The sequence below is a fragment of the Gavialis gangeticus genome, unplaced genomic scaffold, assembly GCF_001723915.1.
Source record: "Gavialis gangeticus isolate Ggan-Ray unplaced genomic scaffold, GavGan_comp1, whole genome shotgun sequence".
Lineage (NCBI taxonomy): Eukaryota > Metazoa > Chordata > Crocodylia > Gavialidae > Gavialis > Gavialis gangeticus.
The window spans coordinates 455,331-472,338 of record NW_017728997.1 but is presented as its reverse complement, the minus strand read 5'-3'; the positions used below and the strand labels follow the sequence as shown (position 1 = coordinate 472,338).

At 41.6% G+C, this 17,008-nt stretch overlaps 1 long non-coding RNA gene across 1 annotated transcript in view; it reads left to right on the top strand.

The window, feature by feature from the left end:
- The first annotated feature begins 8,686 nt into the window (after positions 1 to 8,686).
- LOC109288880 overlaps positions 8,687 to 17,008 on the top strand; it is a 14,987-nt gene continuing 6,665 nt past the window's right edge. Inside the window, exon 1 of the long non-coding RNA XR_002095233.1 lies at positions 8,687 to 8,799. This is a non-coding gene — a long non-coding RNA (uncharacterized LOC109288880). The remainder of the gene's footprint in view (positions 8,800 to 17,008) is intronic.

Sequence of the window (17,008 nt, the reverse complement as noted above, 5' to 3'; positions counted from 1 at the left end):
TGCAGTAAAAAGACAGCTATTGCCCTTACAGTTTTGGTCAATGGTGTATGCAAGAGCAGGTGAAGGGAGGATCCAGTAACAATAGTTCAAGCATGTTCAGAGAAACTAACCTCCGAGTATATTTTAAACTGGGGAACAATAGCTGCTGCAGAAAGTAATTCGCTGTGCTTCCTTTTAACACATGAAGAGCCCATCAAAGAATGGAATACAGTGAAGAGCTGCAGTGCTGGAGCCATTTGCAAGTAAGCAGACAGTTATGAAAAATTCTCACTCTGTTGTTTATTTTTTACTGTCTTTCATTTTGGACTCAGCCTCTCTGCTAGTTCTGTGGAAGAATTAAGCAAAGTATATGGGACCTAAATCCATGCTGTCTTGGAATAATATGTGAACCAAACAAGTTAGATGCACTGGGCTGGCTCACTGGTCACTCCACAGCTACCATCAGTCCAACAGCTATGTGAGCACACGTGGCTTTAATTCGCCTCTACTCCTTGACTGGTTTCTGCTCAATGATCAGTTCTTGCCTGCCTGTCTGGTCATATAAACAGCTGGGGATCCCTGGAGATGTCCTCTATTCTGTTCAGGTTCTTATCCTGTAGTGTCCTCTACTTGTAGTACCTGGGTACCTGACCTTAGTGGCTAAGCTGAAGGCCTGGAGACGGTGTGCACAGAAGTACTATGCTACCTGGAGATTCCTTTGAAAGTCTGTGACATGCTGCTAAGCCAGACTTACATGGAAAAATACAAACCAGCTGGAAAGGGGTTGGGGGAGAAGGATAATCTCTCTCTCTTTCTAGGAGTCAAAAGCAGCCTGAATGTCCACAACCTTGTTATTGCAAAGCAACTTCAATGAGTTGCTAGAGATTAATAAAACAATGCTCAGGTGCTCTGGAAAAAAAAAATGTAATTGTTGGATTTGAAAAAGGCACTGGGAAGAACAGTCAAAAGCACTCCTTGGTAGCTGGTTGAACCTGAACCTTAGATCTTCTGCCAACAGCTGCATGAAGCAGAGGCAACTGGAATTAACACTGTTTCAGATGCCCCAAGGAAGAGACAAGAAATTGTGCCTGCAGGAAATACAGGCTGTTCTCCCTGAAAAGGTTAATAGGCTTTAGTAGCTAGCTGGAGAGCTGTTTCTCTGGCTGACGCAAATGAAGGAGGTGGTACCTTGTTCCCTCCTGTCTTGCCTCTGTGAGATAATGAGCTTGGGGGAACATTTGGCATACACTGTTCAAGGCAGCCACTGATTTTCTAATAATGTGCCCAAGCTATTTCCTGATTTCCTAATAAACACTTCCCAGGGAAGGTGACTGGAAAAAGTTTATTCAGTCTCCTTGGAGGGACAATAAAACTGACCCCCTTTGGACTTTTTCCAGTATCTCCTTCTTCAAATGAGAGAAGGGACTGTTGGACTTTTAGCCCTAGCACCACAGAGTGAGAGAGCTGGAATTAAGCTAAGGATGATTCCCACTATTAGAACTGGGTAGAAGAAGCCTCTCAAGCACCTAGCCCTTTCAGTGTCAGAGGCAGGATGCCAAGCTATCTGGGCTCCTGATCTGTTCCAGTAGATACTACAACCTTATCAGAAACACTGCATAGCATAGAGAAGACAGAAGTAGGACTGTGGCCTGAATGGCCCCAACTTACCTTCCTTTGTGCATCAGAGACTTTAATTACTCTTCTTCCCTCTGCACAGCAGGCAGTGATCAGCTGCTCAGGAAATAGCCTGTTTCTTCACTGAAGGAGAGCAGGAAAAATGAAATGTAGAGTTCTGGGTAAGGAAAGAGAAGGAGGAGAAATGATTTATGCAGTATTATAAATAGGAAATAGATGCTCCCAGGGCTGAGGAGCAGTGTTAGTTTGACCAGATAGTTCAGCAGAGGTTTCCTTTTCTAACCTGAGTCCTGGGGACACTGTATCCTACAAGGTAGGGCTGATGGTACAGCAGCCAACATTTTCGGGTGTACCGCTGATTTGGGGTACCAAACACAACACAATTTAAAAATGAATTTCAGGAATTCATGAGAAATGAGAATCTCTGTAGAAATCAGTCTCCATTTTTTCTCTAGCTGGATACCCAAAATCAGAGCTGTCACTTTGCACAGCCCACATTCTCCACTTTGGTACCAACAAGAATTCCAGTAACAAAAACTGTCTATGATGTATAGGTACCTCATTTGAATGATCTGTAATGCCTCTTTCACTCAGATGATGGTAACATTGTCTTCAACCTTCTCTTTAGCCTGAATTGTCACCTTAATATTGTCACAACAAATCTCAGATCCGTTGATTTCCACCCCACAGAGATAATTTGTGATAGTTAATTTCCCATAATCCTTTCCCATTAACCAGACAAGAAATAATGGGGAATGCTTTGCAAACTTCTGTCTCATGATTATATATTTATAAGTGAAAAAATCTTTGTTGCTGCTAAATATATTTCTCGTTCCCCCGTCACTTATTAATTATAATAACTTTTCTTCCAATCACACTGGACCAAACAGCAATGCCTGACAGTGTGTAGGGGCAGGGGGTTGTTGGCATTGAACTGAGAGTCCAGAAACCTAGTACTTTGCTATTTACTTACTATCTGACCAGTTATTAACAACTATAGGTTCAATTTTCTCATCTATGAAACAAGAATAATACCTCTTACCACCCATATAAAGAAAGCACTTAGCTATGGATGGGAAGGCCATATACAGCTGCTTATTATTATCACTATACTATTTTTATGCATATGGTTGCACTCTGACAGTGCTCAAAGGCCTCAATAAGCAAGACATTGTACACAAACAGGTCCTGCACCCAAGAGGTTGCATTCTACATCCACAATGAAAGGTTGGGAGAATAAAGATCTCTCTAAATCTCTCTGTGTCTCTAAATCTCCGCTGCTCTTTACTGTTGAAAATAACATAGAGCAGTGGCAATTACAGTGAAAACCTAATCAGGAAGTTGATTTGCAGCTCAGAGAAACAGCTCATTAGCAAAATTGGATGGTGCATCCAGCTGCCTGTAATTTGACTGAACATTTATGAGATTCTATCTACAGACACATTTCCCTTTAACAGCACCATACAGTATAAAACTCAACATGCATCTTCTATGTGGAGACTGTGAGCTAATAAAATTACAGAACAAGTGGATTCATGATACAACTGAAGTGTTTACAGCTCAACAAGAATGCATGTTACTCAACAACTAATAAAGATCTGTCTATTTTGGAGACAATACAGATTTTTTAATCATGCAGATAAAGACATGCTGATTACACAGTGTCTGCAAAGGCACAATAGAGACTGAAGGGAATCCCACAGTACTCTCTAGGCTTCATGTTCAGCACTGCAAAGCTTTCCATTTCAAGACTTCAGGAAGATTTATATCCTGGGATCTGGTCATGTTTTGTGACAAGAGAAGGTGCCAGAAGAAGGCTCCTTTTCAAATTATTTTAGGGGATCTTTCATATTTAGAATTAGTGTAAAAGTGATCTCAGACTCTTGGGATTGCCAAATTGCTATGGGGCAGCCTACCCTTTTTCTGTCAATGCTTTCCATGTCTAGGATAAATACTGTGACTACAGTGAACTGAGAGCGAATGTATATAACTGTGCCACTGTCTTTTGTTATGTGGAACATGGCATATTTTCTTGTGTAGTTGGTTCTTTCTGCAGCTGAAGTAACAGAACTGCCCCTTCCACTTCTTAGATTGAAACACTTAGAGCTTTAAAGTCAGTGCCTAATTCTGATACTCTTAGATGTACACATGCTGAACAGATCTCTAGGGAATGAAGTTTGTGGGAAAGAATCTTACACTGGCCATGAATGGATGCTCTAGATCAGGGATAGGTAACATTTTCTGGCTGCCCCTCAAGCCAAATGCTACTGGAGCCCCACATCTGTAAGCTGGATCCCAAGCTCCCGTCGGCCAGATCCAACCTGTGGGCTGCAGGTTGCCAACTCTAACTCTAGATGACTTAATAGGGATTGTCTATCTGTGATTTCTACTAAATACAATAGGAGTTACAAGTGCTGAGAGGCACCTATGAAAATCAGGCCCTTTGTTTCTATGATACATTTCAAAATCCAAGGCTTGTTGTTATGCGCAGAACGGTGCTACACAGGAGCCCAAGGAGGGCTTCAGTGAGAAAGATTCACCATGTTGTTTCCAATAGGACGTACTACAGAGAAGTAGTCTGTTCCAGTCACATTATGTTCTAATTTTACTTTGTCTCCAGTAGCTAATCAATAACACTCCATCAGGTTTGTCATGTTGAGGTAATCAATCCTAGCACGGATAATCAGCACTTGAATTGAGCTGCACTGCAACTCATTAGGCCCTGGAAGTAAATTAACATCCCAGAATGTTTCAATCATAACTAGGAGCTGTGCTGAAGAAAACTGATTATTAACGTATTTTTAGAAAGAAAATAGCTATTTTTGGCAAAATGGAAATTCCCACAGGATACATCCATGGTGATGAATTTTCTGTCCAAAGCTTAGAAATTGTATTTTGTATTTTTTCAGCTTTGTCTCTTAATCAGTTTAGACTAGAAATGAGATAGAAGTTACTAATGAGCAGAGAAGTGAGATTCTGGAATAGCCATTCAATAACTCTGGTGAAGCCCAACCCCACAACTAGTATTAAAATGCAGATCTGGCAGGGCAAGTCTCAGTACAGTGATGTTGGCTTTACAGCAGAGCAGTACAGACACCCTGCTTCAGTGCTATGTTCCAATGTAGGTAAATAAGGTGTCTCAAAACAGGTACTAATACAACTTAACCCCCTCTAAGGCAACCTCACAGGCCCTAAATGATGTAAAAGTACCCTAGAGTAGATGTGAATACAGATCTATGACATGAGAATGTCTTCATAGCACATGAAGCTGCTATGCTACTGAAGGCAGGCTCCATGAACACAGCCACCGTTTTTCCTTTAGAGATTGATTTGTTTTAGCTAATGAAACAGGATGAACCAAATGCTATCAGAAGTAAAAGTTTACATGCAGTGTAATGGGACAAGCACTGTTCCATTCATAGTTTCATAGATTTAGGGTTGGAAGGGACCTAGTAGATCTTCTAGCCCGACCCCCCGCCAGGGTGGCAGAACAACAAAACCCCAAAACAAGAAACGGGACTCAAATGAGTCCAGCCAGGTAGGCATCCAGCCTCTTCTTAAAGACCCCCAGGGTAGGGGCCAGCACCACTTCCCTTGGAAGTTGGTTCCAGCTCCTAGCCGCCCTAACTGTGAAGTAGTTTTTGCGGATGTCCAATCTATACCTCCTCTCCATCAACTTGTGCCCATTACTCCTTGTTATGCCAGCGGGCGCTAGGGGAAACAGCGTCTCCCCCAAACCCTTCTGGTCCCCCCTAGTGAGTTTATAGACGGTCACCAGGTCCCCCCTCAGCCTTCTCTTGTGGAGGCTGAATAGGTTCAGGTCCCGCAGTCTCTCACTGTAGGGTCTGCCCTGTTGTCCCTGGATCATGCGGGTGGCCCTCCTCTGGACCCTCTCCATGTTGTCCACATCCCTCTTGAAATGGGGCGCACAGAACTGGACACAATACTCCAGCTGTGGCCTGACCAGCGTCGCGTAGAGGGGGAGGATCACCTCCTTGGCTCTACTCGAGATGCACCTGTGGATGCACGACAAGGTCCGGTTAGCCCTGCCAACCATGACCTCGCATTGTCGGCCCATGTTCATCTTGGAGTCAATAATGACTTCAAGATCTCTTTCTGCCTCCGTGCTCTCAAGTAGGGAGTTCCCCATTGTGTAAGTGTGCTGCTGGTTCCTACTGCCCAAGTCATTTTTAGACTTAAGAGCTCAGTTTGACATTATACAGGGTTTCCTCAGAAGACCACACTGGTTTCCCTCCTGCAGTCTGGATGAAAGATCATTTCATAATTGGTGGGAAAAGGTTAGGGTTTTTGATCTGGCTTTTTGATCCAAGCTGGGGAGGCCCTTGGGCTCCACAGGTAGGACCTTGCTTCCATGGCTCTTAGAGAGAAGGCAGGTATTCCCTGGAGCTATCTGGAGATAGACCGTCTGTCTCAATGTCTTATGATGGCACCTGCCAGTCTAAAGACCATGTCCATGCTACAGAATATAATGATGGCTGAACACAGTTGCCAACCACTGTGTTAAGTGTTGCAATACTGAGCACAGTGTGTCTTAGTCTCTAGTCACCACTAAACGCTAGACTTAGTTTTAAGGATCCTGCCTTGCCTTTATACAGCATATATCATCTTCTTTGTTCCATAGCCTCTAAGCCTAGAGCTTGTGGGGTGGAGGGAGCCTCAATAAATGTGGACACTTCTCATAATGATAAAGACCAAAACAGGATTCATATGAATATTCATAAGACAGAAAGTTGGCTATTCACGCTAGTGGTATACTGTGATCATGTTTCTCTGCAGGTGCTATCACTTGATCTTTCCACTTCTGTTACCATTCAAGAGAAATGCCACAAAACCTTGTAACTAAGAATCTATCATTGCACCATCATGCTGGGCATATGTCAGAATGAATGCTGTCAAACAGCAACGCATGGTTGTGTCAGTCATTTTATTCATAAGTATATTTTCACCATGCCTTCTTTTCTCATCCTCAAAGAAGCTGGGATTCTAAAACTGAATTGAAGTGGCCAGCACCAAGAAAATCAAATTATAAAATATATCCTTGGAGTATAATCCAGGACAGAACAAAATATGTCTGCTTCCACTGAAATGTTTGAGTGGCCTGGGAAAACATATTCACATGGAAGGCAGTGGTATCTGGGAAGAAGGGATTTTCCTTTGATCAGTAGCTGAAAAAGATAAACAATATTGAACAGCAACAATATGGGATAACTCCAGTACAGCACATGTTGCCGGAGTGCACGATAAACAGGAAAATGGGATGAACAGAAGGAAGAAGGCTATAGCTCTGGCTATACTGATTTTGAAGTAGCTGCTCACCAGCCCAAGAATAGCACTGCCTTAGTCACGTCTTTTGGCTGGCATAGGTTTATTCTCCAACACAAAACTTGGGCAAATCATCAAGCCAAGCAGGTGCTGCCCACCCAAAGACCCCCATCCCTTCTATCCCCCTAATTCAGATACCATAAGAATCTGTCCTCTTCTCCTGCTTACTCTCCTTTTATAGAAAACACCTATTTACTTTCCAGCTAGCTTGAACAATTGTACAGAGCTCACTGGCCCCTGGCCTATAAAGGGATAGGCCACCCTGTTACAATGCTCTTTCTGAGCTGTCCCAACATGGAGAAGCAGTTTGGGTGCAGAGAATTAGGTATAAGCTTCACTTTCAGGAAATCTTTGGAGTCAATTCCCAGATGCACACATTTACTGTAAGAAAAGATAATGATCTGAAAACTTAGGAGGCAACAACACTGTATTTAATAAATGTATTGAAGAAGAGTGGCCTGAAGTGTGCTAAACAAGAACAGGCACCTGTGCCCCATTTCAGATTATAATATCAAGGCATAGCCCATACAGCATCCTTCACTACTTGGTTGTTGGTAACATGAGCTGATAATGAATGAAAGAGATGCAGTCCACATCTACACAAGATGCTAAGTGTGAAGGAGCCTAATAATACTGCACAGTAGCGCATCACAGCACAAATAGTGCTAATATGCTACCGTGCAGTTTTATTAGGTGACTGCACAGTAGAGTCACTAAAAAGGTATGTGCCAGTGCTACTGCACAGTAACTTTGGTTACTGGTTACTTGATTATACAAGTACTAAATTTAATGCTCAGTAACCACTGTGCATTCATTAATGTGTAGACATGCCCGCAATGTTGCTGTGCACTCCAGCTATACCTGACAAAGAGAGGGAACAGTGTCTTTCTAAACAGGCTCACTCACATAGTGAGGAGGACTTTAAATTAGGTTCACCAGGGGATGGAGGTGAGCAGCCAACAGTGGCAAAAGAACAGGTTAGGGACTATTTAGAAAAACTGGACATATACAAGTCCATGAGGCCAGGTGGGATGCAGCTGAGGGTGCTGAGGGAGTTGGCTGATGTGACTGCAGAGCCACTAGCCATCATCTTTGAAAACTCATGGCAATCAGGAGAGGTCCAGGATGATTGGAAAAGAGCAAATACAGTGCCCATCTTCAAGAAAGGGAAGGAGGAGGATCCAAAGAACTACAGACCAGTCAGTCTCGCTTCAGTCCCTCAAAAAATCATGAAGCAGTTCCTCAAGAAATCCATTTCTAAGCACCTGGAGGAGGAGAGGGTGATTAGGAACAGTTAGCATGGATTCACCAAGGGCAAATCATGACTGACCAACCTGATTGCCTTCTGTGATGAGATGACTGGCTCTGTGGATGCAGGGAGAGCAGTGGATATGATATAGCTTGACTTTAGCATGACTTTGGATACAGTTTCCTACAATATTCTTACAAGCAACTGGGCTTACTTAGTCTGGAGAAGAGAAGACTGAGTGGGGATTTAATAACAACCTTCAACTACCTGAAGGGTGGTTCCAAACAGGATGGAGCTAGGCTGTTCTCAGTGGTGGTAGATAACAGAACAAGGAGCAATGGTCTCATGTTTCAGCAAGGGAAGCTTAGGGTAGATGTTAGGAAGATCTTTCTCATTAGGAGGTAGCACAGCACTGGAACAGGTTACCCAGAGAGGTGGTGGAATCTCCATCCTTGGGGTTTTTTAAGACCTGACTAGACAAACTCTTGGGTGAGATGATATAGTTGGGGCTGGTCCTCCTTTGAGCAAGGATTGGACTAGATGAACTCCTGAGGTCACATCCAACCCTTATTTTCCATGATTTCTATGATACAGTGAATTGGATGGTGAGGGTGACTGGGTTCATTCCTTCCTTGACAGGTGTTACATCATCAAAAGGATCCTCATCTGAATTAACACACCCTCTTGCCAATCATGGCAGTGAAGTCAATGGCTGACTGTGTAGAGAGTGAGCTGCTATCTTATCATCCTTACAAGAAGCCAGGTGAAGTCTAAGACATATTGGCTAGATTTGTATGGGGAAATCTTAGTTCTTTTCAAACATTCACTCTGTGTGATGAGGACATGAAACAGGGAGACAGAGAGATTTCAGGAGAATAATTTTATTTGTACAGAAACATGGCTGAGAGCAGGATAAGGTTTTGGGTCATAACTTCTACAGTTGGAAAGGTCTAATAAAAGACAGAATATGAGCACTTTTTGTTGAAATACAGAGTGCCCATGGTTTTAATTTTCAAGTTAAGACTCTTGAATGTAATTCTTGGGGTCATTTAGAAAAGGGAAAGTTTAAAGAATTCTTAATAAAAACTACCTACGCTACCAAAGAATTTTGATTTGCAGAAGGACAGTGGAAGAAAAAGACCCTAGGTTCTGCTCTATGTGTTATGGTACATTATTTCTATCCTCTGCTAAGGCTAATGAGGCGGATTGGCCTTTCACAGCATTTTTGCAGATGTTGACCTGGTATGATGTGGCAGTTATCTGCTCAGATCTATAGCACTGACTATACAATCTGGAAGTGGAGATGCTGGTAAACAGTCTGAATGCCAATGGGATTCTTGATCCCTCTTCCATGTGCATTTTACTCTTGACTTCTGCCATTACCCACATGCAGATTGGCATTAATATGGATATTTAAGGTTATCAGTGGGCACTTCACTTAGGTTAAAATATGGCAGAATCCCAAAAGAGAGAGAGAGAGAGCGAGAGAGAGTGAGAGCGAGAGAGCGAGATTTTGCCTTATTTTATATTGGTGCAAACCTGGAATACCTGCACTGACTTCAACCTAGGTGGACAAGTGTAAACGAAATCAGAATCTGGTCCAGTATCTTCTTGGCACTGGCTAGACTGGTGACCAACTGTTAAAGGATATGCCCCAGACTGCTACTTTATATGTAAAAACACCTTTCTTTGCTGTTGCTTCTTTGTTCTCTTGCTCTGTTTGTTAGCTTTCTTAGACTGTAGGTTCTGGGTCACAGATTATTTTAGAAATATTTGCTTGTTGTGCAATGCCATTGGGATTTTGAATCTTTAGAAAACTGAACTGCCACTGCAACAATAGCAATGTTAGAAGAAAGCTAAGTATTTCTTTTATTGCTTACAAAGGCTGAATGCTACTTTTTCTACTTTTATTAGGGCTTTTAAAAAAAGTATTTATCATTAATTTCAGATGAATCATGCCTCCTCTCTATGCCCTACACACTGTAGTTTTCATTTTAGATGTATGGAAGCATAGCTGAGAGCAGGGTAAGTTTCAGCTATCCAAAGCAAGGTTACTTCCTTGTTTTGGAAAAAAAAATTCAGAAGTAAGGTGGAATAAACAGTTTAAATGCTTGAACAGGTCCAGCTAAGTACATTAAAGCAATGAGAAAGTACTTTCTAAGTTTCCTTGCTCTGCTCCAAGCTGAATAAGTCACTTGCAGCCCGTCCATAGTATGGCTCACAGAAGATGAAAAAACAATTAAATGAGATTGGGGCTTGAATGTTGCGTAGGCTGCCACTCAATATATTAGTCATAAGTGTATGACTAAGAGACCCCTTCAACTAATGACATATGATACATAACTGGATGAGTATGAAGCTCTTTGCTTTTTTGATTGGTAGAGTTTTTCAAACATAGGTGGAGAATTGATTGCTGAAGTCACTTAAAGTGTTCATCATTTAAACCAAAGATGGTTCAATAATCTATTACTTTCAATGAAGGCTAACTTAAATTCTCATTCTTTTTCATTTTGGCTTTAACCAATAGAAATTATGCCTATAATTGGTTTTACTACTGAGGCATGTAACAGACTCTAATGCGTGTTGGAGTGGGGGAAAAACATCTTTGAGTAAAATTAACTGGTTCTATATTCTGCTGTATTTTGTAGCAGGGGAGGTATCTGGTATTACCATTTGCCATATGCAAGTGAAGGTGGGTTTACAAAAGTAATGGAAATTTTTGAGGGATGTAGGGTCTTCACCCCACACACCACTAAGAACTGATATGGGGTTTCCTGGTTAAACCATTTGTTCTTCCCTTTCTGTATTCCCTGCATTCAGAACCCACTCTCCTGCTGTTGCTGGGCTTGCTATTAAGGCCAGGTGACATTTTTTGATAAATTCCATATTCCTTTGAATATGAGATGCCCTTCAGTTTAAGACACACCCAAATTTTTTAATGCTCAATTTAACAAAAAATGTAAAACATTAAATAAAGACACAAAGATACATTAGGATATAGACATAAGGATACACCCTGTGTGGTACATGTAAAAGCTTTTTACTTTTTTCTTTTTCCTCTAAGCAGGCTGTTTTTAGAAATATAATTTGGTATTAAAAACTACTTCTTTTATTTAAGGAATATGGTAATTTTAGATTTGTTAGATTAGTTAAAAATGGAAGTTTCAGCTGGAAAAAAGAGGGTGGGGGGAGAGTTTCAGAAGTGTCAAAACATTTCATTTTATCATACTCACTGTTTGTTTGGAAATGACTTAGTTTTATTTAAAAGTGACCTAAATTTGAAAAAGAAAAAGTGTTTTAAAAAAGGGTTAAGTGTTATGACAGCATCTGGACCAACATAGAGGGGATGGAACCAGGACAAAAAGCCTAAGACGATGTAGCCTGAGCTATCGCTCTGTAGTAGAAAGCATAGCAGTTCACACTGCTGCCTTCCCTTTAGCCAGTATTAAGGATTCAGGACCCTGTATGGTTGCTTCTGTTCAGAGAGAAATCAACTATGTAAGTCAAGTATGTTCTTGGTGGAATTTTTGTGCTTATTATTTTTGTCAATAAATAACGGAGCAGTATATTAGCATGAATTAATTTATTTTTAGCCACATGAAGCCTTACATTTCAGGGCAGTGACCTCACTTTGGCATTTCAGGTATTGGCCTCTTGCTATAAAATCACCCTTACTTCTAAACACCTATGGAAATTTTGCACTTCCTTCTCATCCCCACTAATTAGTTTTAAAAATTTTTCACACAGCACCAGAACATTTGGTGCATCTACACAAGACTCAAAATGCGTAGGAAACTAATTCTACTGCATGGCAAAAGTTGTGCTATTGTGCTAATGTGTGGTAGAATTAATCTACTGCACATTAGTGTCACTAAAAAGACGAGCGTTGGTGCTACCATGCAATAGTGCAGATTACTGTGCATTTAGTTAGTATGTGTTATTACAGGTACTAAACTTAATATGCAGTACCTACGGCACATTAATGCATGTGTAGGTATGCCTAATGGCTCTTATTTTAGTCTCCATCATAGATGAGCCTGTTATCTGACCCTTGAAGAACCTAGGCCACAACAAGTAACTCAATGAATCAGGTCACTGAAGCTAGTTGAGATGTGATCTTCCTTTGCCAGATGATCCTTGTGCCCTGCTTGTGAAGAAACATGAGGCAAGCACTGCAGTGCTATCACTGGTACATCTGGGTTTCTGTTTGGGGAAGCTATGGAGAGGTTATATAACTGCCGAGATGCCCTAAACCAGAACATATATCAGAAACCTCTGCTATTCTTTTTTCCCAGCAAAAAGTCCCACTGTTTTGCTAAAGCAGGTCTCTTACAGGTTTCTTGGTTGAGAGAAAGTACCATCAACTTCCCACTTCTGAAGCACATTCCTTGATGGAACTTCTTTGGGGAGAAAGGTTTGTCCCAGTGGAAGTCAGAACTGGACCTCGGTTGGAGATGTTGGGAAATGATGCCTGAGATGGTCATTGCAGGGGTCTGATTATGCTGGGTGCGCCTCTGGCTCCTGGAAGAGTCAGCTTTTTTTAATCTTTCATCAATCACCTTGTGAATTTATTGTGACTTCACCACTTGTAAGAATCGTCCTCCCCTTGTTTTTAAAGAGCTGTTGAAATGCCATAAATCCCAGTTGTAATATCACAGATTCCCAATTCACTCCATCAAACCCAAATTTAGACTCATATATTAACTTGAAACAATGGTGGGTTTTTTTAAATCCAATCTCTTCTAAAACACCAATCTATCTAATAAACAGCTAATGCACTCCTCTGAAAGACAAGAGAAGCATCATGGCAGCTAGATCACCGTCTAAATAAAAGTAGCTGATTGTTTCAGAAGCTCTTTCACAGATAATCAGTCTGAATAACAAACTTGGTCAAACACAACTGAGATTTAGGAAATTCAGGGGACAATGAAAAGAGGGATGTCAATAGTTTGCTGCAAAGGAGAGATCAGAGCAGAGAGTCTATTAGGTGAAATTGAAGGTAGTTCAGCAGACACGATACACAACATTAGGAAGGCACATTGCAATTTCAGGTAATATAAGTGTCACATCTTGTGCATGCAAAGATATATATATTATTGCCTCCAACCTCTTTGGAGGCTTGGCATTGAAGCTGACATTTCTTGAAAACAAAGCAAGCACAAAAGAGAAAAAAGCCACTGCAGTTAGTTGTTAGAAGAGTATTAATGGAAAAAAATATCCTGCTGGGTTGTCTGCATCTGACTTTATATATAATTTGGTAATTTGGAGGCATGAACTAGCTTTAACTGCTACTGGATCATTAAGGTGAAAGTTGTGCTGTCTGTCAAGCTGGTAATAGGGTTTCCACTTTCACCTATGCTGTTACAGGGAGCTCAGATCTTGTGATCTTTGGGTATATACAGAAAAGTGTGCTTTCTAGCATAGAACTGGCTAACAGCTAAGATGGAAGAACTGTTTTATTAGACAGTCCTGACAATCCCCAACTGTAAGACCTCAGATATGCAGTCAGTCATCTGTTTTTAGCTACTGCTATAGGAATTGCCAGTGATCTTCTAATTGTTACAGTCAGTTCTCATTTGTCAAAGTTCTTTTTCAGACCCCCTCAAGAATTCAAGCCTGTGCTATTGTCATATTACAAGATAGATTTCTAAGGGGTCTCAGATGAGAAATGTCCAAATGGCAAAGAAGAAATTGAACAGTATTTCACACATTTTCCATGCTTTCAAAGCACTGAAATGTTACAATGCGTGCTGTCAAAGAAAGTCAGAATGAAATGCTTCTTTGAGTTTTTCACTGCATTTCTTGCTACCATGATGATGATGAAGGACCAAGACCTGAGGTCACAGGGATACACCCAAAGCATTTCACAGAAGGAGAAAGACTTGGTGCAGCAGCAAGAAAAGCTATACTTCTTTACGTAAAAAAGGAAAACAATGTTGGCTACAGGTTACTGCATGGAATTGGGAGTCAAGCCTCCTGGGTTCTAATCCTAGTGCTGCTACTGATTCATTGTGCAAGGGAATCCACTTCCCTCTGTGCACCATCTTGCTCATCTGTACCACAAACGTTAGTATCTAGCTACCCCGTATGATCTCACAAAGCTTTATTTCTCAATATCTTTCAAGTCTTTTGAGATCTAAATGACTACAAAGTGCCACAGTATGATGTTCAAGCCAAAGCCATGCTTCTCTTCCTGTGTCTATGCTAAATATATACTCATGGAAAGTACTTTTAAAGTACTGTATCATTTTAAGTGTACAGCCATTAAACATTCAGATGGCATTCACTGTGAGTCCATTGATGCTAATGAACCTACTGCGCACTGTACTACATTCTTCCATATCGGAGTTGCATTACAATGCAGAGCCCAATTGCTAAATCCTTTCCCTTGGTAATGAAAACCATGTCACATTTCATATGCTTATTAAAAATGTAGCATCGTTCTGCATTCCTTTAGCCACAGTAGGAGAAACATGTTTTAACTGCTGAAGTGTGTCAAGCTTGAATTTAAATGCTCTTGTTATACGGCATTCACTGTGGATATTATTTTGCATCTTAATAGCTGCTCACAGATCAACTCAAATTTAATTCTAGCTATTTGGATGAACCTAACAATTAGTTTCTTAATGCCTGCTTAATGGGTTAGTCAGGTGATCCTGTGCCTGTTTTGTGTGTTTTTGTTATGATTGATAATTACAGATAGACCTTTCTAAAAGGGGGATCATTTGTGGAAATAACCTTTCCATTATTTTTGTTTGTTCATTATAAAATGTGTATGCTTGCTCGTAATCCTACTTTGTAATTACTTCCCAACAGCCAAAGGCAATTCAAGCTGAAAGAACAGTTGCCCTTTGATGACTCCCATATTTCTTATTTGTCCCTGTTTATTTTTTAATGTAGTCATTTGCAGGACTGACCCAAAGCCAATAAGGTCAGGACTCGAGTCTGCCCCAACTCCTGGTAGACAATGTCCTATGGTTCAAGTGTATGGCCACAAGGGTTAGCCCTCAAAGGGTAATCAGCAGGTTCCTGACACTCCCCTTCTGCCCTGCCTGTGGAAAAAACAGGCCCGCTGTTCTACCTATAGCAATCAAATAATTTCATGGGGATGCAGCAACATGGCTTCCTTCTGTAATGGCCAGTCTGAGGGAAGCTGCCCATGTTGTATTACTGGCCTCCATCTCGATGAAGAACTGATGTTAAATCATTTGTCAGGTCAGAGCCTGCAGAAGTGACACCTCTGCCAGATGCTATTTTGCTCCATTCTGAATAAAACATTCCAATTAATCTTTCTTCGAGTTTGCTGTTATTTAAATTATGTTGAATCCACACTATCAAGCAAATCAGAGTTGAATTAATTAGGGCGATGTGAAAAACCAAAAAGATCTGTGCAAGGGTCCTTCTCAGGCTGATTAACAACATGCAGTAATTATTCATTTTATGCAAATGTAATGTGTTACTTAAAACATACAATGGATGACTATCCTTTAGCTTCATAAGTGTTAAGCAGGTAGGGGGCCCCCTGGAAAATAGAGCGATGCTGAGGAAAGAAGGCCTAAAGGCTGATTCCAGAGGGAACGCCTGATTCAAAGGAGTTTCACTCTTACTCTGTGGTAAGAAACAGATGGAGCCTTGTCAGGTCAACCCATGATGATCAACACTTTGCTTTAAACCAGTGGTTCTCAACCTTTTTTGTACCAGGACCCATTTGTAAACATCAATGGCCAGTCCTGACCCAGTGCCCCTCACTCCTGACCCACTGCCCCTTGCCCTCAGGCCGCAGTGTGTGGGGCAGGGGTTGGGTGTACAGGCCGGGGGGTGGAGGTAGGGGGGGCAAGTAGCCCCTTGCAAGCTGGAAATCTGACAGCCTGCAAGGGAAAAGCCATGATTTCCCATTTTTTTCTCCTTTAAAGGAGAATCCATTTTTAAATTTTGCTCATGGCCCTTTCATATATTTCTGTGACTCACTTTTGGGTCGTGACCTACGTGTCAAGAAATGCTGTTTTAAGTAACCTTTTTCTGGGCCTGATTCTGTCACTTCTACTGAGTCATACCAATGGGATCACTTGCATCAGTACCAAGCAAGGGTTGCAGTGTCTACCATAAACAATACAGCTGTGATTCTAGTCTTGCATTCATTTTACCGTGTAACACCATTAACTTCAGCAGACTTCATCCTCACGTATATACCCATGTGACCAAGCAGAGAATCAGCCCCAGGAGCACTATTAGATTCCACATTACTCTTGATAGTAATTCTGGCAGACTGGCCAGCACATTGCCTCTAGAGGAGAAGCACAGCAGCCTTGACCACCATACCTGGCTCCTCCCAGCCGGACTAGATGACAGTAATGTGTGGTCTTAGGCACCCTCCCATGATTCCAGCCCTGCACAAGAGCCCAGAGACACCTTCCCATGTTAAAAAGGTGGGTGTTTCACCCAAGGATTTACCTGCCAGAAAAGCAGAGGCAGTGGAATGAGGCAGCTATCATCTCAGAGCCACTGGGATCCCAGGGTCTCTCCAAGTTACCATCAGTGCCTAGAGAACAGGAAGCCTTACATAGGGTTTTCTGTAGGTCACGTCCTTGTTACTACTCATGTGATCTTTGACTACAGCTCCTAGCTTTAAAACTTCTCTACCAGATGCTCTGAGATATGCACATGGAGTCAGCATTTGTCAGGGGCTTTGTAAAGGAAAGTCTCCATTTAGCCAAAACCAAACCCTTCTCACAGAGCTCTGTAGCTGGTAACTTGCTGTTTTCTTTACCCTGCATCACAGACCGGGGGGGGGGGGGGGGGGGA